The sequence below is a fragment of the Sus scrofa genome, chromosome X (genome assembly GCF_054392235.1).
Source record: "Sus scrofa isolate SSC_HxYL_T2T_F1_AM1 chromosome X, Sscrofa_HxYL_maternal_Yorkshire_Landrace_v2.0, whole genome shotgun sequence".
Classification (NCBI taxonomy): domain Eukaryota; kingdom Metazoa; phylum Chordata; class Mammalia; order Artiodactyla; family Suidae; genus Sus; species Sus scrofa.
The window spans coordinates 69,925,142-69,952,317 of record NC_139401.1 but is presented as its reverse complement, the minus strand read 5'-3'; the positions used below and the strand labels follow the sequence as shown (position 1 = coordinate 69,952,317).

At 38.0% G+C, this 27,176-nt stretch overlaps 1 protein-coding gene across 6 annotated transcripts in view; it reads left to right on the top strand.

Moving 5' to 3' along the window:
• Window positions 1-27,176, top strand: part of RLIM (ring finger protein, LIM domain interacting) — a 194,702-nt gene that overhangs the window by 154,493 nt on the left and 13,033 nt on the right. For 2 of the 6 annotated variants that reach the window (XM_003135188.6, XM_085008452.1), the window contains exons 1-2: window positions 13,017-13,235; window positions 15,035-15,098. The exons of 1 other annotated variant lie outside the window; for it this stretch is intronic. The gene's annotated coding sequence lies outside the window, so the exon portion shown is untranslated. Of the gene's footprint in view, window positions 1-13,016; window positions 14,214-15,034; window positions 15,099-27,176 lie in introns of those variants that run through there. 3 more of the 6 variants (XM_003360370.5, XM_021080456.2, XM_085008450.1) reach the window with 2 other exon arrangements.

Sequence of the window (27,176 nt, the reverse complement as noted above, 5' to 3'; positions counted from 1 at the left end):
GAAAAAGTGGGCATAGTGGGAATCTACCTCAACATCATAAAGGCCATATATGACAAACCCACAGCAAACATCATTCTCAATGGTGAAAAGCTGAAAGAATTCCCACTGAGATCAGGAACAAGACAAGGATGTCCGCTCTCGCCACTACTCTTCAACATAGTTCTGGAAGTCCTAGCCACAGCAATCAGAAAAGTAAAGAAATAAAAGGAACCCGAATTGAAAAGGAAGCAAAACTATCCCTATTTGCAGATGACATGATACTATAGCTAGAGAATCCTAAAGACTCTACCAGAAAACTGTTAGAGCTCATCCATGAATTTGGCAAAGTCTCAGGGTACAAAATTAATACACAGAAATCAACGGCATTTCTATATACTAACAACAAAAGATCAGAAAGAGAAATTAGGGAAGCAATCCCATTTACCATCACATCCAAAAGTATAAAATACCTAGGAGTAAACCTATGTAAAGAGACAAAAGACCTGTACTCTGAAAACTACAAGCCACTGATGAAAGAAATCAAAGATGACACAAATAGATAGAAAGACATAAAATGCTCTTGAATTGCAAGAGTTAATATTATCAAAATGACAATACTACCCAAGGGAATTCAATGCAATCCCTATCAAATTACCAAGGACAATTTTCACAGAACTTGAACAAAATATTTTAAAGTTTGTTTGGAAGCACAAAAGACCCAGAATACCAAAAGACATCCTGAAAAAGAAAAATGGAGCTGGAGGAATCAGGCTCCTGGACTTCAAACTATACTACAAAGCAACAGTCATCAAAACTGCATGGTACTGGCACAAAAACAGAACTATAGATCAGTGGAACAGGATAGAAAGCCCAGATTTAACCCCATGCACCTACATCCAATTAATCTATGACAAACGAGGCAAGAATACACAATGAAGAAAAGACAGCCTCTTCAATAAGTGGTGCTGGGAAAACTGGACAGCCACATGGAAAAGAAGGAAATGAGAACACTCCCTAACACCATACACAAAAATAAGCTCCAAATGGATTAAAGACCTAGATATAAGACCAGATACAATAAAACTCTTAGAGGAAAACCTAGGCCAAACACTCTCTGACATAAACGACAGCAACATCTTATCAGATCCACCTCCTAGAATAATGACAATAAAAACAAAAATAAGCAAATGGGTCTTAATTAAACTTAAAAGTTTCTGCACAGCAAAGGAAACCCTAAAGGAAACGAAAAGACAATCCACCAAATGGGAGAAAATCTTTGCAAATGAATCGACTGACATGGGATTCATCTCCAAAATTTATAAGCACCTTCTGCAGCTCCATACCAAAAAAACAAACAACCCCATCAAAAAATGGGCAGAAGAGCTAAACAGACAGTTCTCCAAGGAAGACATACAGAAGGCCAAAAAACACATGAAAAGATGTTCAACATCACTCATTACTAGAGAAATGCAAATCAAAACCACTCTGAGGTACCACCTTACACCAGCCAGAATGGCCATCATCAAAAAGTCCACAAACAATAAATGGTGGAGAGGGTGTGGAGAAAAGGGAACTGTATTACACTCTTGGTGCAACCACTGTGGGAAACAGTATGTAGATTCCTCAGAAAACTAAAACTAGAATTACCATTTGATTCAGGAACCCCCCTCCTGGGCATCTATCCAGAGAAAACCATGACCCAAAAAGATACATGTACTCCAATGTTCATTGCAGCACTATATACAATAGCCAAGACTTGGAAGCAACCTAAATGTCCATTGACAGAGGAGTGGATCAATAGGTGTGGTACACATACACAATGGAATATAACTCAGCCATTAAAAGGAAAGAATAACTGGCATTTGCAGCAATGTGGATGAACTTAGAAATTATCATGCTAAGTGAAGTCAGCCATACAATGAGACCTCAACATCAAATGCTATCACTTACATGTGGAATCTAACAAAAGGACAGACTGAACTTCTTTGCAGAACAGATGCTGACTCACAGACTTTGAAAAACTTGTTTTCCAAATGAGACAGGTTGGGGAGGTGGGGGGGTGCACTCGTGGTGGAAATGCTATAAAATTGGGTTGTGATCATTGTTGTACAACTATAAATGTAATAAAAATTCATTGAGTGATAAAATTTTTAAAATGAACAAAAAATGATGCATAAAACCAACAGGGAGATGACAATTTTTTTATTTTTTTGTCTTTCAGTCTCTTTCAGGGCCATGGCATATGGAGGTTCCCAGGCTAGGGGTCTAATCAGAGCTATAGCTGCCGGCCTATGCCACAGCCACAGCAATGCCAGATCCAAGCCACGTCTGTGACCTACACCACACCTCACAGCAACACCAGATCTTCGACCCACTGAGCGAGGCCAGGGATCGAACCCACAACCTCATGGTTCCTAGTCAGATTTGTTTCCACTACACCATGACAGGAACTCCAGATGACAAAATTTTAAAAAATATTTTTCACTGTCTGAAACTGACAAAGAACACCTAATATAAAAGAACTCTGACAAATAAACAAAATATCAGCAACTTCAGTAGAAAAATAGGCAAATGATATTTACAGGCAATTTACATAGAGCAAACCCAAAAGACCAATAAAGCATATGTAGAGATACTCAAAGTCATTTATAATCAGAGAAGTGTAAATTTTAAAAACAGTGAAATATCACTTTGGACCTATTAAACTGATAAAAGTTAGAAAGAAAAGTCATGCTAAGTGCTGGTGGAGACTGTGGCTGTAGGAATTTTCATGCAGGTAGGAATGTAGATTTGTACCATCTTTCTAAAAAAACTGGAAGCATATAGTTAAATTTAATGCATGTCCCAAGCTCCAGGAATTTTGTTCCTGAGTTGGTATCCCAAATTCTTACATGGGTTCAGGCAACATATCATGTTCATTGCAGCATGGTTTGTGGTGCTGGAAAGTTGAAGATGCTTGGAGAGTAAATGCAGCAGATAAAGATTTGCACATAGCAATGTGCATGGTGTTTTTAAATTCAGATGAATGGATTAAGAAGATGTGGTACATATACACAATGGAATATTACTAAGCCATAAAAAAGAACAAAATAATGCCTTTTGCAGCAACATGGATGGAACTAGACTCTCATACTAAGTGAAGTAAGTCAGAAAAAGAAATGCAAATATCATATGATATCACTTATATCTAGAATCTAATACATGGCACAAATGAACTTATCTACAGAAAATAAACTAAACTTATGGACTTGGAGAACAGACTTGTTGTTGCCAAGAGGGAGTGGGATGAACTGGGAGTTTGGGGTTACTAGATGCAAACTATTGCATTTGGAGTGGATAAGCAAGGAGATCCTGCCGTATAGCACTGGGAACTGTATCTAGTCATTTTGTGATGGAACACGATGGAAGATAATGTGAAAAAAAGAATGTATATAAATGTTTAACTGGGTCACTTTGCTGAACAGAAATTGACAGAACATTGTAAATCAACTATAATAGAAATAATAAAAATGTTTTTAAAATAAATAAATACACTGCTAAGGGGGAAGTGAGATATACTATGTGACGCCATTAACACCAATTTAAAAAAAACATGCACACATATATTTTGCAAGAATATCTGTAAATGAAAAGATACACACTAAACACATTAGAATAGTTGTATGTGGAGAGTGGGGAAGTGAAATGGGAGTCATATGAGGATGAAAAGAAATAAATAAACAAGGAAAGGACATTGGCCAGACCAATGACAATGTGGAAATAAAATACAAGAATAAAAAATCATTCAGCGAGGAGGCAATAAAACTAGTTGGTATGCAGATTTCAAGAACAACAAAGGCCAGAATTCTGGCTCTTCTAGAATCTACAGGACAAGGAGATAAAAGAGGCAAAGTGAGTAGGTCAGCCTAGAAGCTGAACTGTTAAAGAAAAATATCTATAACTGATGCTCAAAAGTCACTTTTAGACCTCTCTTTTCAATGGCCCACTCCCTACAGGTGGCCGCACATTTTAAGATGGAATATATTTTGTTTGTTTGTTTTTGTCTTTTTGCCATTTCTTGGGCCACTCCCATGGCATATGGAGGTTCCCAGGCTAGGGGTCTAACCGGAGCTGTAGCTGCCAGCCTACACCAGAGCCACAGCAACTCAGGATCCGAGCCGAGTCTGCAACCTACACCACAGCTCACGGCAACGCCAGATCCTTAACCCACTGAGCAAGGCCAGGGATCGAACCCGCAACCTCATGGTTCCTAGTCGGATTCGTTAAGCACTACGCCACGATGGGAACTCCGGAATATATTTTGAAAGCTCATTAATTCTCAACTTAACACTAGCAGGCACTTAAAAATACTATTTCTCTATATTAACTTATCCATCTAAGAATTTTTTTCTGGCTGCACCCATGGCATATGGAAGTTCCCAGGCCATGGATGGAATCCAGACCTGTGCCGCTGGAGAGAAAATACCAGATCATTAACCCACTGTGCCACAGTGGGAACTCCTTGTCTAACAAATATTTATATAGTGCCTAGTATGCAAGGGTGAAACTGAGGATATAGTCACTAGATTAGAAGCTATGAGGATATTCTATAAAGGTACTGACTTTGCCAGCTATAGAGGTTTCACAGGACAAAGGTGTGAATGGGGCCATAGGCATCTGGACTGGAATGTCTTGCTTAGAAACCTATAATTCTCACTGACTCCTGTGCCAGTTCCCATGTTTTCTTCATCACAAGGGTACCCTCTGTGCCTTCCTGCAAAATGCAAAGTACAAGATTTTTACACTCCCCATGTAGGATCTGATGTGGTTGAGGGAACTCAAAGTGGGTTAGGGTTTTAGTTATTCACAAATTAACACTTCTGGGTTAATTTGAAAGAAGAGTAAACCTAGGTCACATGAGACCTCACTAGTGTGCTCTTTGTTATTAAATCTTTGCTGAGTGTAGGGGTCCTGCTGCCAGAATTTGAATGTGGGAGAATTCTAGGGCTTGGTGATAAGCAGAAGGAATATTAAACCAAGGTCTGCTGCATGGCACTTTGGGTTTTAATAATGACATTTTATACCTTGACAGTTCAATAAATAGGTAAGAAGACAGTAACATTAGTGTGTCCCCCCAGATACAGCCTCTAATGGGTTAACATAATGAGGCTGTATAAATTCACAGTTGGTTGATCTACCTAGATTTCTAAATCTCACCTCTACAGTTCCCACTTCCCTGTGTAAAAACATCCTACAGGATATTTCAGAATCAATAATTCCCTATCAGAGACTTTGAGGAAACAGAAGTCCCACCCAGTTACCTGCTGTGTCTCTGACGGAAGACTTGAGTCATGATTAGGTCCCAACCTATGCCCTCAGCTCAGCTGCAGCTATAATTAAGGATAAGCCATAATCTGCCTTTAAAATGTCCTCCATTTTCCATGCCTTCCTCTCACAGCCATGACTATTTTAAAAAATCAAATCATCAAGGACTCAAATTGGGTCTTTATCATGCCCTCCTATTTCTGATATCAAATATATAAATCCTTGAGCTCAGTCTGATTCTGAAGAACTTGTTAGAAGCCTTTTTAAATAATTTAGCAGTTTGAAGGATTCTAACACTTATTCTCTCTTGGGCACCTGCTGGTATCCTGAAATACAAACTTTGTACTCTTATCTCAGTCTTGACGTGGAGTATATAGTTCTGGAGATGAGAAATGAAATGTGACTAAAGACCTGTAAACCAGTCCTGCTTACCAGCCTCCCAACAGGACAAAACCCTTATCACTTCAGAGTGGACAGATACCCCATTTACTGATTGCAGTAGTATGTGGATTTTTATCTAAATATTTCCAGTAAAATGCCCAGACAAGCTAATTAGTAGAATTATAGAAGATTGGGACTAGACTCAATATCATCCAAACAGAGACAACACAAGAAAATAATTGCTTGGGCTAAAATTGACAAGCTTGACTGGTATGTCCCCCAAATCTTTAATGGTCACTTTGTACTCTTAGCCTTGGCAAGTACTTTCCTTTCCCAACATATGGCAAAAAGCCTGCAGAACTATAGCACTTTTCAAACAAAGCAAAGCAAAACAAAACAAAAAACCCTGTCACTTTTTTCATTACTGATGAGAAAGATGTTGGCATATTTACATATGCATGCCCACATAGGTACATTGGCTTATATGTATGCACATGCACGAATGCAGTTGGTCAACACTTACTGAATGCAGAACATTATGTGACAAAGTACCAGGGAAAATTAAAAAAAAAAACCTAATCTCTGCCCACATGATAGTTATAGTCTAATGGGCAATTTGTGATGCATGGGAAGATGAGTAAAAATTGATTACTCTAGAGATAAAAACCTTTTTCTCTTCCATAACACTATTTTTTCTTCTGAGAACAAAATCATATTTCTTACAAAAACTTACGGAAATAATCACCTGTAATACCAGTACACAGAAATATATATATATATATATTTCTTTGTTTTTCTATGCTTATAAAATGTATTTAAAGACTACATATGGTACGATTCCAACTATATTACATTCTGAAAAGGAAAAACTTGGGAGATAATAACACAATCAGTGGTTTCCAGAGGTTGAGTGGGAAGGATGGAAGGATGAATAGAACACAGAGGAGTCAGAGCACAGAGAATTTTAGGAAGTGAAAACACTTTGTATGATGCTATAAGAGTGGATACATGTCATTATTCATTTATCTAAACCCATAGACTATACAACATGAAAAGTGAACCCTAATGTAAACTATGGACTTTGAGCAATAATGATGTGTCAATGTCTGTGTAACAATTGTAACAAAGGTACCACTCTGGTGAGTCAGGTTGATAGTAAGAAAGGCTAGACATGTGTGTGGGTAGGAGGTATATGGGAAAGTTCTATATATTTTCCTCTAATTTGCTGTGAAACTAAAACTTCTCCCTCCAAAAGAAACTCTTTTTAAAAATTTGTTTTAAATGTCTTTAAAACAAAATTAGAATTGCACTATGCATATCGTTTTATAAACTTATTTTTCTTGCTTAGAAATATGTCACAAAGTTTTCCATGTCATTAAACTAAAATAAGCCATTTAAGGGTGCAATAATATTTCATCATGAAGTATGTCATGTTTATTAACAAATATCATAATTCACAATGCAAATATACTTAACACTACTAAACTGTACACTTAAAATGGTTAAGATGGTTAAAAATAACTTTAAAAACAAATAAAGACCTAATTATTGAACAGGTACTTTAATTCTCCTGTATTACAAATAATCCCATAATGAACAATCTTTGAGTGTTATTCTGTACATGTACGTGTCTCTGATTGTTTCTTTAGAAAAAATGCCTAGAGTTGTACCTGCTAAGCTAAAGAGTATGAGAAAAAAAAGAAGTATCTTTATTGCTTTTCCTTATTTTAAAAATAATTCATGCTTGTAAATTTTTTCAGAAAATGTCAAAAAATATTTTTAAAAAGTTACTTTTGATCCCACTATCCAGAGATAAACACTATTAATACTTTGGTGGCTATGGCTCCAGAGTTTTTTCTTTGTATGCATTTTTGTACATATTTTAAAAAGAGCATACTGTATTTGGTAATCTGCATTTTCATATTATAACATATCAAATATCTTTCCATACTAATAAACACAGGTAGACATAATTATATTTCATTTTCAAAATACATTTCACTGTACAAGTGTACCATAAGTTTTGTAACCAATACCATATTCTGAGTATTTTGATTAGTTCTAGTTTTTCATTATTATTAACAATGCTGAGCACTCATATATATACAACTTTGTGCACTTATGTGATCATTTCAAGATAAATTTTTAAATGCAGAATTGCTAAGTAAAAGGACATGCACATGTTTAAGGTTTTGGGGATATAATGCCAAATTTACTTCAAAAAGGATAGACCAATGTATACTTTCTTTTCTTCTTTTTCTTTCTTTTTAGGGCTACACATGCAGCATATGGAAGTTCCCAGGCTAGGGGTCGAATCAGAGTTGCAGGTGCTGGCCTACGCCACAGCCACAGCAATGCCAGATGCAAGCCGCATCTGTGACCTACACCACAGCTCATGCAAAGCTGGATCCTTTAACCCACTAAGAGACACCAGGGATAGAGCCTGCATCCTCATGGATACCAGTCAGATTCTTAACCTGCTTAGCGACAATGGGAAATCCCAACAGCTCATTTTTAAAATGATCTCTTCAAAAATTTCCCATTGCTCTTAAGACCCCAAATCCAATTTGAACTATAAAATAACTCAATGACTTATTCTAGAAATACTGATGAGTGCCTATTATGTATTTTATATCTTAGGCTTGGAAAATATAATGGTGAAAGGGTGGGGCAATGCCTCCGTTCCCACAAAACTTTACAATAAGAGTGGGCCAGTGGGAAGACTGACAGACTATAAACATAGACGAGCAATCAACAAATAACATAAACAAATAGATGAGATAAATTTCAATGTGATGAGTTATACGAAGAAAACAGAATGATCTTCTAGAGAAGATAAGCTATTCTTTCAGTTCCCCAGGCTCCATTTTCTCATCCCAGGGAATTTGTACAGGTTATTCCCTCTCTCAGGGCTCCTCCTTCATCTTCCTTGTCTCCCTAACCTTCATTCTTTCTTCAGCTCAAGTCTCAGCTTAAAATGGCAACTTATCTAGGTTAAATGTTTCTTTTATATACTCCCCCATTGTACCCATATGTCTTTGTAATGTTCATTACATCTTTAAGTATTTGGTCAATATCTGTCTTGCCACAAGGGCAGGATCTCCTTGTCTGTGGTCTACTGATCTATTTCCAGCCACTAGCTGGGAATATAGTAGATGATCGATCCACAGCACATGATCATCATATAGCAGATGATCAATTTATTTTGTTGAATAAATGAGCAGAAGGAAAGTTGGAGTATTTTTTTTTCCTGTGAAGGGACATTTCACCAGGAAGGGCTAAAAATCATCCGAACATCATACCTATGTAAAAAGCACATGGGAGAGAAACGCAGTTAGGCTGGAGGGAAACTCCATGAGAAGTATTCAATAGTTGCTTCCTTGGGTTCTAGGGTGGCACTGAAGGCCATCATGGGACAAACTGTTTTGAGATGAAGTCATTTCCTAGATACCAGAAGTAAGCAACTCCTTACTTAGAAAAGAGCATGAAAGAATACATGGAAGAGAGAGAGAAAGAAAAGAAGGGAGAGAGGGAGAGTATACTAGTTGAAACATGGAAGAATAAGTAGATGGGGAGATACTCTTTGTTTTTTTAGGTTGAGACTTTTCTTTTAAAATAAAAATATCCCAATACCAAGTAATACATGTATATAGTAAATATTCAAGACAGTATAGAAAGAGGTAAAGAAGAAAGTCAAAATGACTAATAATTCTTTCATATCTTATTTGGATAACCATCTAGACTTTCTGTATGTATATTCACATGGATCTTTTTAATATAAAAATAGAATAATATGTGCTATTTTATAAATTGCTTTTTAAATTAAAACATATTTCCAGATCTAACAACTTATTTCTAATGGCTATGTAGGAATCCATTAGGTGGTTGTACTGTAAAATAATTATTGTTAATAGTTATATTTTTCTCATTTTCAGTATTTCAGTATTACACACCTCACTATGATGAACATCTTTGTACATTTATTACACTGTATTTTTGCAGATTTGTATACTTATTTTCCTTAAAATGAACTTCTGTGTGTGGACTTGTTGGTCAAACAATATAAATATTGAGGCTTTTGATACATGTTGCCAAATTACCTTAAAAGTCTTTATCAATTTGTACCAGTAGCATATAAATGTGCCCATTTCATAGCGTCTTCATCAACACTTAATACTGCCAAATTTTTAATCTTTGATATTCTGATAGGCAAAAAAGAGATATCACTGCCTTTATTTTTATTTCTGATTACTAGTGAGGTTGAACATATTATCATATGCTTATTAGACAAATGTTTTCTCCTTCTTTGAATTATCTATTCATATCCTTTGCACATTTTAAAATCGAGGTATTTATCTTTAAAAAAAAAATTTTATACTGAGTTCCCGTTGTGGCTCAGCAGTAACAACCCATCTAAGTATCCATAAGGATGCTGGTTTGATCCCCGGCCTCACTCAGTGGGTTAAGTATCTGGCATTGCCATGGGCTGTGGTGTAGGTCACAGACACAATTTGGATCTGGTGTAGCTGTGGCTGTGGCACAAGCCAACAGCTGTGGCTCTGATTCGACCCCTAGCCTGGGAATTTCCATATGCCTGGGAATTTCCATATGCCTGGGGTATGGCCCTAAAAAAGACAAAAAATAAAATAAAATTAAAAATAAACGAATAAAAAACCCCAATTTTTATAAAAAATTTTAGACTACGGATCTTCCTCGATTTACAAAGGGGTTCCATTCTAAGAAATCCATCATATGTTGAAAATATCCTAAGTGGAAAATACATTTAATACACCTAACCTGCCAAACACCATAGTTTAGCCTAGCCTACCTCAAACATGCTCAGAACAATTAAATTAGCCTACAGTTGGGCAAAATCATCTAACACAAAGCCTATTTTATAAGGAAATGATGAGTATCTCATGTAATTTGTTGACTACTGTACTGAAAAACAGAATGGTCGTGTGGGTACAGAATTGTTACCAGTGTCTTGGTTGTTTACCCTCTTGATGTAGCCACCTGGGAACTGCAACTCCTTGCTGATGCCCAGCATCACTAGAAAGTATCATTCTGTGTAGAGCTAGCCTGTAGAAACTATTCACAATAGCCAAGACATGGAAGCAACCTAAACATCCATGGACAGATGAATGGATTAAGACATGGTACATAAATGTAATGGAATACTACTCAGCCATAAAAAGAATGAAATAATGCCATTTGCAGCAAAATTCAAAATTTGAGGTACAGTTTCTACTGAATGCATATCACTTTTGCATCATGGTAAAGTAAAAATATTGTATGTCCAACCATTGTAAACTGGGGACTTGCTGTAGTGATATTAGCCATACATGCTTATCATGTTATCATATATGTAGCATTTTCACCAATTTGTCATTTATTTTAATGTTATTATAAACCAGAACTACCCCTTAGCTGTCATATGTCATGCTGAAATTTTTTTTCAGTTTATTATTTGCCTTTTAATTTTATTAACCTTGTGTTTTGACATTCAGAAGCTTTACTTTTTTTATGAAGTTCTATTTGACAGAAATTCCTCTTATGGATTTTGTGTCATGCCTAAGAAAGTCCTTCCACGTCCCCAAAGAACTATGGACATATTCACTTACGTTTTCTTCTACTTTTTTTTTTTTTTTTTTTGCTGCACACACAGCATGCACAAGTCCCTGGTCCAGGGATTGAATCCTAACCACAACAATGACAACGCTTGTTCCTCAACCTGCTGAGTCACCAGGGAACTCCATTTTCTTCTACTTCTTTTATGATTTTATATTTTACATTAAGACACATTTGCCTTAAGAATATGTCAAGGAGAGGTTAATGCTACTGCCATAATCTGAGTATCAGGTTAGGAGCAATTGCTGGCCACTGAAGAATTCATTTTACACATTCTAGGTAAAAGTTCTATTGTATGATTATAGAACATAAGACAAAAGCTGAGTAGAGACACAGCACCTAAATTATATTCCTCTACTGTTAAAAATGACAATATCAAGACTGTTGAAAAGTTGAGCAGGGAAGTATGAGGGATATTGTTGTTAACTGCTTGGAGTGAAATACACTTATATTCCTGGCTGATGAAATGGCCATCATGCTGAGGCCTGTACGGTCTCAAAAAATATTTGAGGGCTACTATGAGCTCACTGGGGATATAAACAGTGAACAAAACAAAGGGGTTTACTGTTCTTAAATGGTTGAGGTAAACAAATATTTTCAAATATTTATTTCAAAATGCTTTAAAGAAAATTTAGCAGGTAAGGGAAGTTGTAATTTCAGGTGGGGTGGTTAAGGAAGTGTCCCCTAGGGAAATGACAATTGAGAAAAGGCTCGGATGATGAGAGCAAAGATATTAAGGGAAAAATTCCAGCCTATATAAAGTTGTAGAGGTCGGAACAAGTTTAGTTTGCTGGAAGAGTAGTGAGAAAGCCAGTGTAGCTGGAGTGTTACCTGAAAACAAAGAAAACAGAAAAATGGGACAAGAAACATGGAAACACCCTAAAGACCTGGGTACGGTTGTTTTTAACTGTGAAAGCGGGAGTTGGAAGCGGGATAGTTTATTCCCTAGATTCCAATTCAGGCATTAGTATCCAAGAAAAGTCTTTCCTTAACCGCCCTTAAATTCCAACGTTATCAGATTTTCCCACCCTTTTACAATTACCGCCCCCTTTCAAGTATTTCAGAATTACCATCCGAGGCCACCTCTGACCACTCTTTTTAAAACCGCAAATTCCTGTTTGTCGTGACACTCTCCCACCACTGTCCCTCGCTTTTTCTCCTTAGCATTTATACATATGTAACATATACATATATAGTAACTATTGTCCCTTCCCCAAGTAGACCCACGAAAACTGGGATTTTGGCCTGCTTTAATTTCCGCTGTATCCCAACATCTCTAACAGTGCTTGACACAGTTTACGCTCGATAAATATATGTCGAATAAAAGTAGGACGCTGTATTAACAGGCCCGGACTAATTCTGTGAATCGACGTCAGGTTAGACTAACACCACATTTCTCACTCTCGGAAAAGGGCTTCCAGCAATCAGATGGTGACGTCCTCCAGCTTTCAAAATGGGAAAGCAAAGGTTCCCACAATTCTCAGAACGTGAATTTCTCGCCACAATTCAAAATGGCGGAGGAGGGTGTGGCTTGTCACATGGTGGGCGTCACAGCAGCTTTCCTTTTCCAGGCGGTGGCCCGCCTTGCCGCGTCGTCAGCGGTCCCTCTCCTCCTCCCACCGAGCCTTTTCGAGGAATCGCCGGGGATTGGCTAACAGGCTGGGAGTGGGGCTGCGGGGCTAGACGCGGCATCATCACTTCCTGTTGTGGGCGGGCGTTTCCTGTCGCTGCTTGGTAACAATGGGGAAGATAATGGCTGCCTGAGCAACGTCTGCGAGCAGGCGCTGGGTTAGAGGCGGGTCTCAACCAGCGACTCATCGGAGGCGGGCTTGAGAGCGGCGGCAGGGGAGGCGCCCAGGAGCCCCGGCGGCGGCGGCGGCGGCGGCGGCGGCGGCGGCGGCGGCCGAACCGACCGAGTCGGATCACGACACTAAAATCGAGTAAGTGAGTCCTCCGAGAAATGGATGGAGAGCGAGAAGACAGCGGAGCTGTGACTGCCGCGTTCTCTCAAAATGGTCTGAGTGGCGCATCGTGGCGGAGGCTCAGCGCCGCCTGCGGACCCCAGGCGCCGGTTGCAGTGGGGGGCTCCGTGGCGTAGTCGCCGCTGCCATTTTAGTTGGGTGTATAGTCAACCGGCTCTTTGAAGAAGGGGAAGGAGATGGGTAGTACTTCCTCTCCGTGGCCTCGCGAGCCTCAGCCTGAGCCCTTCAGAACCTTAAGAATTTGGGGGAGGCGATTTTCGAGTGTTGGCCTTAGGCGTGAAAATCTTTGATCGTCTCAGGTTTTTCTCTCTTCGGTCCTCTGGAGACTTACCTCGCCTCTTTCCCCCCCTCCCTTTTACATGGCGGGCTTGGATTTAGGAAATGGGGGCAAAAAATCAGCCTGCTCTAAGTTAGATGTGAGAGCTCTTGGGCCTTTAGATTTCTCAGGATTTGCAAAACCCCATTTTGAGCCCTTCTGTAGGGCACTATCAATTAGACGCCCCCTGGGGCCGTGATGCCATCTTCCCTGAGGATCTGAAGCAAATGTGGTTTACTCCTTTGCTCAAATAACCCTGGCGTATCCTTTGCCAGATATCACTGCAAGCATTCCCCCCAAAAGGGAGGGAAAAGCCGTTGCGTGTTTGTTGTTTTTCCCTGAGTGAGTGTGGGAATTGGGCCAAATGATTTTGAAGTTAATTTCCTTTCGATCCGCCAACAACTCAACCCCTCCCCCCCCCAAAAAAAAAGAGGCCTAAGGGTCTCGGCTTCTGCGGGCGGTACCTGCCACGTACGCCATAGCTTTAGTAACTAGTATTAACCGGTTGGGCTTCTGCTTCCTGAATGCTCAGTCCCTTTTTCCCTTATGCTGATTAATTTCAAGATGGAGGAGACAGCCACGTTCCTTCCCTAGACAGTTTCACCATACTTATTCCACAGGTTAGTCCGAGAATCTGAGGCCTAGCAGGCTTCTTATTTAGGTCATTCTTTCGTTTTGGGGCAAGAGGAAGCATTTATATCACATTGTGATCCATTATTTGCAAGGCCCCATAGTAATTTTTTGCTGGATATAAGGAGCCCGCATTTCCTGAATCAGAATTAACCGCAGTGGCTTTGGATGATTGAAGGGAGGAAGAAATAAACGTACTACTACAAATCATTTCTTTGATTCTTTGTGATTAAAGAACACTCATATCACCCCATCAGGTACATTATGTCCGTCCTGGATGACTTGAGAGCAGGCAGGCACAGTTAACGCTCTCCAAAAATCAGTTTTCTAAGTTGTAAAAATAAAGTGCCCAGGAAGACTAATCTAAAATTTTTTTAAAATTTCATTTAGTATACTCTTTTACTGAAAAAAATGCTTCATTCTTTAGCCTAAGATGTCCGGATAATCTTTCATACTTTAGTTTCTACCTTAGGCTAGTGTAGTGTGCCAAATAAGTTCTTGAAAGTAACCATGAGTATCCGAAAATAATTACTGTTATGATAAGGAAAAGCCTATTTTAATCAAGTTTATATCAAATGTAGATTGGCTCTCAACCTTTAAAGGAAGTCTTATATCTAACATATCCCTCTGACCTCAGTCTCCCCAAATATCCTAATATTGATGTTGAATTAGGTTGGGTTATGGTATGTGTATGTATGTATGTGTGTGTATCTAAAAATATATAGAATATGTATTTTTTAGGATGTGTCTGTTTCAAAGAAAATGTCTATCTTATCAAAGAGGAAGAATAATGGATTCTTTTTTTTTCTAGAGCAGAGAGTGAAGAAAACTAAAATCCAGTTTATTGTATTACAATACTATGTCATAACAGTCAGGTAATTTATTTTTTGTTGCGTCTCCTGATAATTTATGTGTAGAATGCATGTTTAAAAATAATTTATTCTGTTTTGCAGGCCCTGTAATTGGATGGGCTTATTTGATACATGTTAGTTGGTGTTGGGCATTCTTCATAATCAGAATGAGTGTTTTTCACTGGGTATTCAAAGAGTAGTGTTCCTGAGTAGCTGAAACTCACTAGTGCTCTATCTGAATTTTCATCTTTTAAAATAATGTGTGAGGTTTACCAATACCTGTATAGAAGAGAAAGAACGAGATAGAAACTTACTGCCTTAAATCAGTGTTGGAATGGGATGTGTACAAATAAATAGTGTTTGAATGTTTATTGAATAATTAAATGAACCATCAGACTATATTACAAGAATATAATCTCATATTTTGTGTGGTATTCGATTTTTTTCCTTTGAGATACCCAAAGTCATAATTGATATATAGTACTTTAATTAGTATTAACTCCTTTCATCATCATTAAGGTAACTGCATAATTTATTGCCCTAACTAGGATGTTTTTAAGAGCAAAAGGGACATTATTAATAATTATGCCTGGACAACAGTTGCAAACCTGGATTTTTCCAGGCAACCTGGTATGAGTAGTTAGCCTAGACTCATAACTAATTTGTACTGACTACTTATATACTAGGTTCTGTGCTTCACATGCATGATTTGGTAATCCTTACAGTGAGGCTTCATGAGAATATTACCTATTTTACAGAGGTAACTGAGACTTAGAGATTAGGTAATTTGTCCTCAATTAAGTAGCTAATAAGTGGTAGAGCCCCCATTTTAACTCAGGTCTGTCATATGCCAAAGTCACTAAACTCTTATATCTCTAGATTTAATTGTTATCTGATGATATTGGAAATGCAAAGAAAATGAAAGGTTGTGATTTAAAAAAAACCTGTAGGTTATGTTGCATCAAAAACTTTTGTTAACACTTAAAGGAAATTTGCTTTATGAAGCAGGTGAGACCTACTTAGCAGTTACACCCTCTTTTCGTCTGGCAGGGTTCCTTTTTCAGCTATTACTGCTTTTGATATAATTTGATAAACAATTTAAAATCAAATGGCTTTAAGAAATAGCTTAACAATGGAATGATAATCTAGAAATGTTATGCTGGTTGGATATATTCTTTCAGGTTAGTGAACATATAGTGAGGCTTTAAATAATACAGTAGATCAAATGGGACATCCGCATTTATGGAATTATAATGTGTGTATTACTTTTTCCATGACTCTAGCCAATTGGGAAATAGCTTCCACAAACCATTCACCAACCTTTTGTTCCCTTGATTTACCATAGAGTGGATAACAAATCAAAGTGAAAAGTCATTAGTCAAATCCAAACCAATGAGGTGCTAGAATTTTGGACCACTACCTAGGACTGGGATGTGTTTTTCCTTTGTAAGCTCAATTCCTTAACAATTCTGTGTAACACAGACATTTCCAAAATCTTATGGCTCACTGATTTCAAAAAGTGTCTGGTTTATATTATCCTTTGATATTTTGATAACCAGTGTAAGAAAGCAATAATACTTCTGTATCTGTTTTTTCCTTTGTTATTTTTTCTCAACCTTGAATATGGAGGTTTCCCAGATAATCAAGCAATTCATTTTAGATATTAAAATTTTAGTAATTTTGAAGGATTGGGGAATATATTTGTGAATTTGTGGTTTTGCTCCTGAAATATATGCTTATTTTTGCTATAGATGTTCTCGTATTTTATTGCTTCAACCCAAGGTTCTAATTTCATTAGTTGTAAAGCACCTGCATATGTGTGAGACATATATCTGTAGACAGTGCGTGGAGTGTATGTGGATTTGTGGGCCTCTTACAGTAATTTTACAACTATGTGTTGAACTGCTATTATGTTTGGATGTGATGAATGTGACACTTTCTGTGGGGGAAAGGAGATATTTGTGTTCAGTGTTTTTATATTTTTCTGGCATGAAAAATGGTCTCTTTCCTCTTGCTTTCCATTGACTGTATGAAGAAAGGATTTAACTCTTAATTAGTTTTCTTTTTTTATTGACCAAAGTTCCCGTTAGTGTAAATTACATCTAAGGTGACCATATAATTTATCCAAACTGGGACACGTTTAAGAGTGAAAGAGGGCCATATTAATAATTATTACAGGACAGCAGTTGTAGAATGCTACTTACCTGGACAAACTGTGGATATATGGTCACCTTTGTCATCATTACTAGACAGGATCACTGTTCAGGAAGCACAGTTGTCAACATGTTTGGTTCTGTAACGCAAAATTATTTTCGTGAAATAATATAACAGTCATTTGTGTGGATAATATTTTCCTTTTTGTCCAAGTGATTTTAATTTTAAAAATTGGTTTCGTTCTTTTTTAAATAGTTGATTTTTGCTGTAAAACTTACATCTTAAAAGGTAGTACTTAATTTACCAATTAACACCAAAATTCCCAGTAATCAGTTATTTTTACCTTAGTATCTTTTTAAAATAATGCGTGAATTTTTTGGGTTTTTTGAGTCATTTTTGACTTCTTGGGAGTAATGAGAAGTTAGAGTTGAGTTAGTGTGGATACCACCAAATTCTGATTTAGTGACGTAGCTTGCTAGTAAAAGAACATGAAATGGGTAATTGAAGATTAAATTCACTGTCTAGAGTACTTGAGTGAGTTGAAATACTATTATAATGGTTTCCTTTTTTAACTAACTTGATGTTGTGAATTGGCAGAATTTGGCTTGGTCTCCATCCGTTGATTTGTTGACATTCTTAATATTCTTTCGATTTAACTGTTTTAGAGGGTTGTAGTTGTCAGAATTGTTTGTGAGCTGCAGACTTCCTGCCAAGAGATTAGACAAATAAGGGACATTTCTGAATCCTTTCAGGTTTTTTTTTTTCTGCTGTTCTTTTCAAATGGTAAAGATAGAAGAATATAAGTGAAGCTAAACTAACATTGCCATGCAGATATTTAATAGTCTCATAGATGATTGCTATCCATAGTATTATCAGGGACTGAGGCCTTGGTAGCATTCTCTGATAGGCCAGTAATGAAAAAAATCAACAAATTGTGTGGGTGTTGAGAGGTATCAGGCAATAAGTAAAGGCAGTGAAACATCAAGCCTGCCCTGTTTTTGAAGAGGAATGCTTTATATTTCTATTCAGAAATAATAAGATAGTCATAAAAGAAGTGCATGAGTGAAGCAGCAGTAAAAAAAAAAAAGTACAACTTCTAAGCTTACATCCTGGTTATTCATGTTGTTTCTTAAACTTTTTTTCTGACTTAATATTGTAATGTCATATAGCTTATCTTACTTACAGTCACAGATTCATAGAACTGGAAAGGTATCTTGTAGATAGGTTAATCCAGTACTCTAATATTGATGGAGATCCTCAGGCACAAAAGGTTAAATTGGCCAAATTTATATAACTAGTTAACATTACAGCCAAGACTAGAACCCAGTATTTCTCTTTCCCTTTTCACAGAGCTGAGTTCCACCCTGCTACTCATAGAATAAAAAGGCTATCTGGTAATCAACCTTTTATTTGTCTGCAACAATGCTATACAGTTTTTATTAAACATTCTGTATGTGAAGAATTCCCAACACTTTTGGTAACTACATTTACAGTGGTACTTTATATGCTGACCTCAAATTCAGCAGTTCTTTGTGATTTGGCCTTTTTTGTTTATTTGTATCTGTATTTTAAGTATTTTTTTTCATTTTGGTGATGGTATTATTATTGAGCTGACGTTTTCTTTATTGACAAGGCTCACATGTCATTAATTCTCATCTATTCGAGTTTCTTAATGAAGAAATTCTGTTCCAAACAGTAATGCTTGCCCTTTTCAGCATGACACATTTTTTATGTTGATACCTATGATTTTTTAAATTGGCACGTTCTACTATAGAATAATATTGAGTTTTGGAGCTTCTATGAACCCATCCAAAAGGTGACAATGCTCAAGATACTTTAGTAGTTGGTTGATAGTAGGTTACCTTGATTACTACTTGCTACCATCCCTTTCCATTTTTAAAAAGAGATTATTTCTTCCAGACACAATAGATATGGCTTATTTTTAAATTGGGACATTCACACAAGCATTTGAATTTCAGAATTCAGTTTTTAAAAGTGTGTTGTTAACCGTTTATTTTAGTTCCTTAAGTCGTCTTAATTGGGTACTGTGATGCAGTATGTCCATTGAATATAGCATGTGTGTGCTTTTACTTAGCACCAGGTCTCATGACCCATTAGTACTGAACAGTATGTTGTTTTTTTTTAATAATTTTTTTTATTTTCCCACTGTACAGCAAGGGGGTCAGGTTATCCTTACATGTATACATTACAATTACAGTTTTTCCCCCACCTTTTCTTCTGTTGCAAGATGAGTATCTAGACAAAGTTCTCAATGCTATTCAGCAGGATCTCCTTGTAAATCTATTCTAAGTTGTGTCTGATAAGCCCAAGCTCCCGATCCCTCCCACTCCCTCCCCCTCCCATCAGGCAACCCCAAGTCTCTTCTCCAAGTCCATGATTTTCTTTTCTGAGGAAATGGTCATTTGTGCTGGATATTAGATTCCAGTTATAAGTGATATCATATGGTATTTGCCTTTGTCTTTCTGGCTCATTTCACTCAGGATGAGATTCTCTAGTTCCATCCATGTTGCTGCAAATGGCATGATGTCATTCTCTTTTATGGCTGAGTAGTATTCCATTGTGTATATATACCACTCTTCCGAATCCAATCATCTCTCGATGGACATTTGGGTTGTTTCCATGTCCCGGCTATTGTGAATAGTGCTGCAGTGAACATGCGGGTGCACGTGTCTCTTTTAAGTAGAGTTTTGTCTGGATAGATGCCCAAGAGTGGGATTGTGGGGTCATATGGAAGTTCTATGTATAGATTTCTAAGGTATCTCCAAACTGTTCTCCATAGTGGCTGTACCAGTTTACATTCCCACCAGCAGTGCAGGAGGGTTCCCTTTTCTCCTCAGCCCTTCCAGCCCTTGTTATTTGTGGATTTATTAATGATGGCCATTCTGACTGGTGTGAGGTGATATCTCATGGTAGTTTTGATTTGCATTTCTCTTATAACCAGCGATGTTGAGCATTTTTTCATGTGTTTGTTGGCCATCTGTATATATATCTTCTTTGGAGAAATGTCTATTCAGGTTTTTGCCCATTTTTCCATTGATTGATTGGTTTTTTTGCTGTTGGGTTGTATAAGTTGTTTCTATATTCTAGAGATTAAGCCCTTGTCAGTTGCATCATTTGAAACCATTTTCTCCCATTCTGTAAGTTGTCTTTTTGTTTTCTTTTGGGTTTCCTTTGCTGTGCAAAAGCTTTTCAGTTTGATGAGGTCCCATGGGTTTATTTTTGCTCTAATTTCTGTTGCTTTGGGAGACTGACCTGAGAAAATATTCATGATGTTGATGTCAGAGAGTGTTTTGCCTTTGTTTTCTTCTAGGAGTTTGATGGTGTCCTGTCGTATATTTAAGTCTTTCAGCCATTTGGAGTTTCTTTTTGTGCATGGTGTGAGGGTGTGTTCTAGTTTCCTTGCTTTGCATGCAGCTGTCCAGGTTTCCCAGCAATGCTTGCTGAATAGACTTTCTTTTTCCCATTTTATGTTCTTGCCTCCCTTGTCAAAGAGCAATTGACCATAGATGTCAGGGTTTATTTATGGGTTCTCTATTCTGTTCCATTGGTCTGTCTGTCTGTTTTGGTACCAATACCACACCGTTTTGATGACTGTGGCTTTGTAGTATTTCTTGAGGTCTGGGAGAGTTATGCCTCCTGCTTGGTTTTTGTTTCTCAGGATTGCTTTTGGCAATTCTGGGTCTTTTGTGGTTCCATGTAAATGTTTGGCTTGTTTGTTGTAGTTCCATGTTTTTGTATTCCTTTCCTAATATTTCATTGCTGGTATACAGAAATGCAACTGACTTCTGAATGTTAATCTTATATCCTGCCACTTTGCTGAATTTATTAATCAGTTCAAGGAGTTTTGGGGTTGAGTCCTTAGGGTTTTCTAGGTATAGTATCATGTCATCTGCATACAGTGACAGTTTGATCTCTTCTCTTCCTATATGGATGCCTTTTATTTCTTTTGTTTGTCTGATTGCTGTGGCTAGGACTTCCAAAACGATGTTGAAGAGCAGTGGTGAGAGTGGGCATCCCTGTCTTGTTCCAGATTTGAGTGAGAAGGCTTTCAGTTTTTCCCCATTGAGTATTATATTTGCTGTGGGTTTGTCATAAATGGCTTTGATGATATTCAGGAATGTTCCCTCTATACCCACTTGGGCGAGGGTCTTGATCATGAATGGATGTTGGACTTTGTCAAATGCTTTTTCTGCCTCTATTGAGATGATCATATGATTTTTGACTTTTCTTTTGTTAATGTGGTGTATGATGCTGATTGATTTGCGTATGTTGAACCATCCTTGTGAACCTGGGATGAACCCAACCTGGTCATGGTGTATAATTTTTTGGGTATGTTGTTGGATTCGGTTGGCTAAGATTTTGTTGAGAATTTTTGCATCTATATTCATCAATGATATTGGGCGATAGTTTTCTTTTTTGGTGGTATCTCTGTCTGGTTTTGGAATGAGGGTGATGGTGGCCTCATAGAATGTCTTTGGGAGTATTCCTTCTTCTTCAACCTTTTGAAAGAGTTTCAGGAGGATGGGCACCAATTCCTCTTTATATGTTTGATAGAATTCACCTGTGAAGCCATCTGGTCCTGGACTTTTATTTGTCGGGAGTGATTTTATGACCTCTTCAATTTCATTTCTAGTGATCGGTCTGCTGAACAGTATGTTTTAAGTGACTTTTTGCCCTAACATCATAATAGCGTTACATTTTTTTAAATTGATGTACATGGTTTAGGAGAATTAAATGAAATGCTTTTAGCAGCGGTCAGATACAGTAATCTGCATAATTTCTATTGATATATGATAATGACTATAGGCGAATTAGAGATCACTAAAAATACTTTAAAATTCTCAGAGTGAATAAAATCTGCTCTAAATTCCCTAATTACATAATAAATCTCAGGTTTGGTTTATTTGCTGGATTTTTCTCCTTGGAATTAAGTTTATCTGATGCAGTCATACATTTATTGACCAAATGAGTCGTTTTTGAAATGACAGGGCAGAATTTCTAATTTGGCTGTTTGTTTCCAGGAATGTATTTGGATATATTGGCACACAGCACTCTGGAAGAAATAAGGTTTAGTAAAATATGCTATTTATCTGAGGGGCAACTTTTTTTTTTGTCATTTTTTTTTTTAAGGGCTGCACCTGCGGCATATGGAGGTTCCCAGGCTAAGGGTCGAATCAGAGCTGTAGCCACTAACCTACACCACAGCTCACGGCAATTCTGGATCCTTAACCCACCGAGCAAGGCCAGGGATCGAACCTGCATCCTCATGGATGCTAGTCAGATTTGTTTCTGCTGAGCCATGGCGGGAACTCCGAGGGGCAACTATATTTAAAACAAAAATACTAAAAGTTGACTTATTTAAAAGTAAACCTTACTGGCTTCATACCACATATAAAATGTGTTTTGTCATTTTGGAAGGTTTCATACCAGAGGTGAACTTGGTATAAAAAGCTCCTAGTGAGATTGAATACTTTAGATGTGCCAGTTGGGATTGAAGGAATGTATTTTTTTTTTTTTTTGTCTTTTTGCTATTTCTTGGGCCGCTCCCGCGGCATATGGAGGTTCCCAGGCTAGGGGTCTAATCGGAGCTGTAGCCACCAGCCTATGGCTGAGCCACAGCAACGCAGGATCCGAGCCGCGTCTGTGACCTACACCTCAGCTCATGGCAACGCCAGATCGTTAACCCACTGAGCAAGGGCAGGGACCGAACCTGCAGCCTCATGGTTCCTAGTCGGATTCGTTAACCACTGCGCCACGACGGGAACTCCAAGAATGTATTTTTTTAAAGTATATAGTCTTGAGATACATTGGGAGACAGTTGTACATTTAGTGAAAAGTTGAGTGGATTTGGAATCAGAAGACCTGGATTTAATTACGGACACTTTCCACTTACTAGCCACATGGCCTTTGGTAAACACTTCCTCTCTTTGTGCTTCTGGTTCTTAATCTGTAAAATAGAGTTGGTTCATACTTCATAGGATTCTCATAAGGCTTAAATGAAATATAGGTGAAAGGGCTGATAGGTATTGCTTATAACTAGGAAAAGACCTAAGTGATACAAGAACAATTACATATTTATTCTCTTAAATTGTTTTATTGATAAGCTTTTCACAGAAAGAAATGTTTAAGTTTAAAAATGACTGGGAGTTCCTGTCATGGCTCAGTGGTTAACGAATCTGACTAGGTACCATGAGGTTGTGGTTTGATCCCTGGTCTTCCTCAGTGGGTTAAGGATCCAGCTTTGCAGTGAGCTGTGTTGTAAGTCGCAGAAGCAGCTCAGATCCCGAGTTGCTCTGGCTGTGGAGTAGGCTGGTGACTACAGCTCTGATTAGACCCCTAGCCTGGGAACCTCCATATGCTTTGGAAGAGTGGCCCTAGTATAGGCAAAAAAGACCAAAAAAAAAAAAAAAGGCTGGTGCTAACCAAGTACTTAATCCAAAATTTCTGACTTATGCACATGAATATTATAACTGAGTATAAGATAAAATTATATAAAAAGATTTCATATCTTTTATGATGATAGAAGGAGCCCAGTGGGCTGTGGGAATTCTTTTTTTTTTTTTTTTTTTTTGGTCTTACATAAGTTAAACTGGAATCATACCACAATGTTGTTTACCACAGAGTAGAATCTAGAGACCCATTTTGTTAAATATTCTTCACTAATCTTTTCACACCAAAACAGAGAGAGATCTGTATTTGGTCATATGGATTGTAGTCTCCTGACAATTTTGGCATTCTTTAACCTTTAAAATGTTTGTTTTTACTTACCAAACAACAGTGACATTACATCTACCAGGGGCTTAACTTGTGGTTTAGATTTATTACAAGTTTTTTTCATTTTATACCACTTAGGTAGTGAGGGAAATGCTTAAAATGAGACTAGTCTCATTGGGTGTTTGTGAGTAAGAAGATTTTACAAAGCATATGAGGGCATTGCTTACATTCAGGATTTCCTTTTTTCTCAAAATATAGTTATTTCTAGTCCAGGGTATCTCAGCCAAAACTCACCCCTTAATGTCCACAGAGTGTAGAGATGTCTTGCCCTGTTGGAATCTCTTGATCTCCACTCCCAGCCCACAGGAAATACAGAATAAGGCAGAAAGAATGGAGGCTTTGGGCAAAAGTAGGGAAGCAAATTAGATTTTTCTCTCCCTATGCCCTAATCTACTACAGGAAACAAAGTGCATTTTTTAGGGCCACACCTGCAACATATGGAGGTCCCCAGGCTAGGGGTCAAATCGGAGCTTTAGTTACAGGCCTACCCCATGGCATCGCTGGATCCCAGCCACATCTGCAGCCTACACCGCAACATGCAGCAATTCCGAATCCTCAACCCACTAAGCCACAATGGAAATGCCAACAAAATGCCTGTTAAATGTGCTCTGTTTTAGAAAGCCTTTACAGTTTGGTTGCAATTTTGAAGCAAATAACTGTTGTAGGGATGTCATATGGGAAAATATTTTCCTTGATTTTCTCTGGTGTAGGTGGGGGAGGGGGAAGAAGAACAGCATGTTATTGTGAAAATAATAGTAATTTGAATTTGTTCACATGTTCCTTTGTGAGTGTGTCTCATTGTTAAACAATTTTTTAATTAAAAATACATTTAAACCAAAGCAAAGATCCCTCTTGAATAAGCCAAACTCTATAAATTCATCAGGCAAGAGCTATTTAGGATTCAACAAGTCTCTAAAATTGCAGTGAATAGAGGTATAGTGTTCTGTCTCTAGCTTCCATATAGGAAATGTTAGAAATTCTGAAAGATCAGGTATGCACTTGAAAATTGGTGAGCATAGGAAAAGAATCATTTATCCTATGTGTTTTTGTATTCACCATTATTTTATTTTTGAAAAATATAAAGGGGATGCATAAATAATGGGTTTATAGAGCATAAACAATATACTGTCTTTCCATATGAGGTTTCTCTACCCTACAAAGAAATTTTTTTTGTTGTTGTTGTTGTTGTTGTTGTCTTTTTGCCATTTCTTGGGCCGCTCCTGCGGCATATGGAGGTTCCCGGGCTAGGGGTCGAATCAGAGCTGTAGCCACTGGCCTACACCAGAGCCACAGCAACGCAGGATCCGAGCCGCATCTGCCACCTACGCCACAGCTCACGGCAACGCCGGAACCTTGACCCACTGAGCAAGGGCAGGGATCGAACCCTCAACCTCATGGTTCCTAGTCGGATTCGTTAACCACTGCGCCATGATGGGAACTCCAGAAATTCTTTTTTTTGTCTTTTTTAGGACTGTACCTGTGGCACATGGAGATTCCCAGGCTAGGGGTTGAATCGGAACTGTAGCTGCTGGCCTGCACCACAGTCACAGTAACTGCAGATCCGAGCCGCATCTGCCACCTACACCACAGCTCATGGCAACGCCGGATCCTTAACCCACTGAGCAAGGCCAGGGATCGAACCTGCGTCCTCCTGGATACCAGTCCAATTCATTTACACTGAGCCCTATGGGAACTCCCCACAAAGAAGTTCTTTAAATCCGCATTGTCCAGTATGATAACCTCTACACACGTGTGGCTACTGGGCACTTGAGATATCGCTAATGTAACTGTGGAACTGAACTTTTAATTTTTTTAATGGCTGCACCTGCAGCATACAAAAATTCCTGGACCAGGGATTGAATCCAAGCTGTAGCTGCATCCTACACCACAGCTGTGGCAATGCTAGATCTTTTAATCCACTGTGCCACAGCAAGAACTCCAACTTTCTTTAATTTTAATTAAGCTAAATAAAAAATTGAAGCAGTGTATAATTTTTTCCATTAAATATAACTTTGTTGTTTCAACAGGACTACATTTCACTTTAACCATTAAAAATTTAGCATCCAGCTTGAGATGTGCTGTAAGTATAAAATACACACCAGAATTATGAAACTTAGTATTAAAAAAAATACAGGACATCTCACTAATTTTTTATACTGGTAACATGTTGAAATGATGATAATTTATGTTGGGTAAATAAGATATATTAATAAAATTAGGGAGTTCCCGTCGTTGTACAGTGGTTAACAAATCCAACTAGGAACCATGAGGTTGCGAGTTTGATCTCTGCCCCTGCTCAGTGGGTTAACGATCCAGCATTGCCGTGAGCTGTGGTGTAGGTTGCAGACGCGGCTCGGATCCCACGTTGCTGTGGCTCTGGCGTAGGCTGGCAGCTACAGCTCCGATTCAACCCCTAGCCTGGGAACCTCCATATGCTGTGGCAGTGGCCCAAGAAATGCCAAAAAAAGACAAAAAAATAAAATAAAAATAAAATTAGTATTTCGCAAATACAAAAGAGCATGTAAGGCAGGCAGGAAGCGACACTAGTGGCACAAATACTATGTTCAGAGATGGATGAAAAAATTGCTAGCTGAGATAGTAATAGCTTCTTCGGTGGTAAAATTTCATTGACTCTTAAGGGGTGAGTGAAATGGGGAGAGACTAAGCAGGGGCTGAAGGAGCAAGCAGTAGTAGAAATGTGAAGGTAGTAAAGCACAATGTGTGTTGGAGGGAAGGATAGGGCAACATACGTGGATTGGTCTTGTTGAGAAAATGTTATATAACCGAATTGTATCACCGAGAATATGTGGCTTAGCATGGCCCTAGGCCCAGAATAGAAAATCAAGGGACTATCCATCCATCTTAGTCCAAAGGGTCTTTTGGAATCTGTCTGTTCAAACATCTACCTAATAAGGAATCCAGTGTTTAATATCTAGCTTCTGCTTGAGTATTTCCAGAGGTGGGCAGTATGCTTGCTTCAAGAGGCTGGTTGCATCTCCACTTTTAGACAGTCGTATTTGTTAGACTGTTAAAAAAGAATTATCTGCTTCCATATTTCTTCAACTATTGACCCTAGTCTGATCCTTTGGTCTGCTCTCTTGAATGTTGTAACTCCAAATATTTGAAGATGGTAATTATGTCCATTTTTAGTCT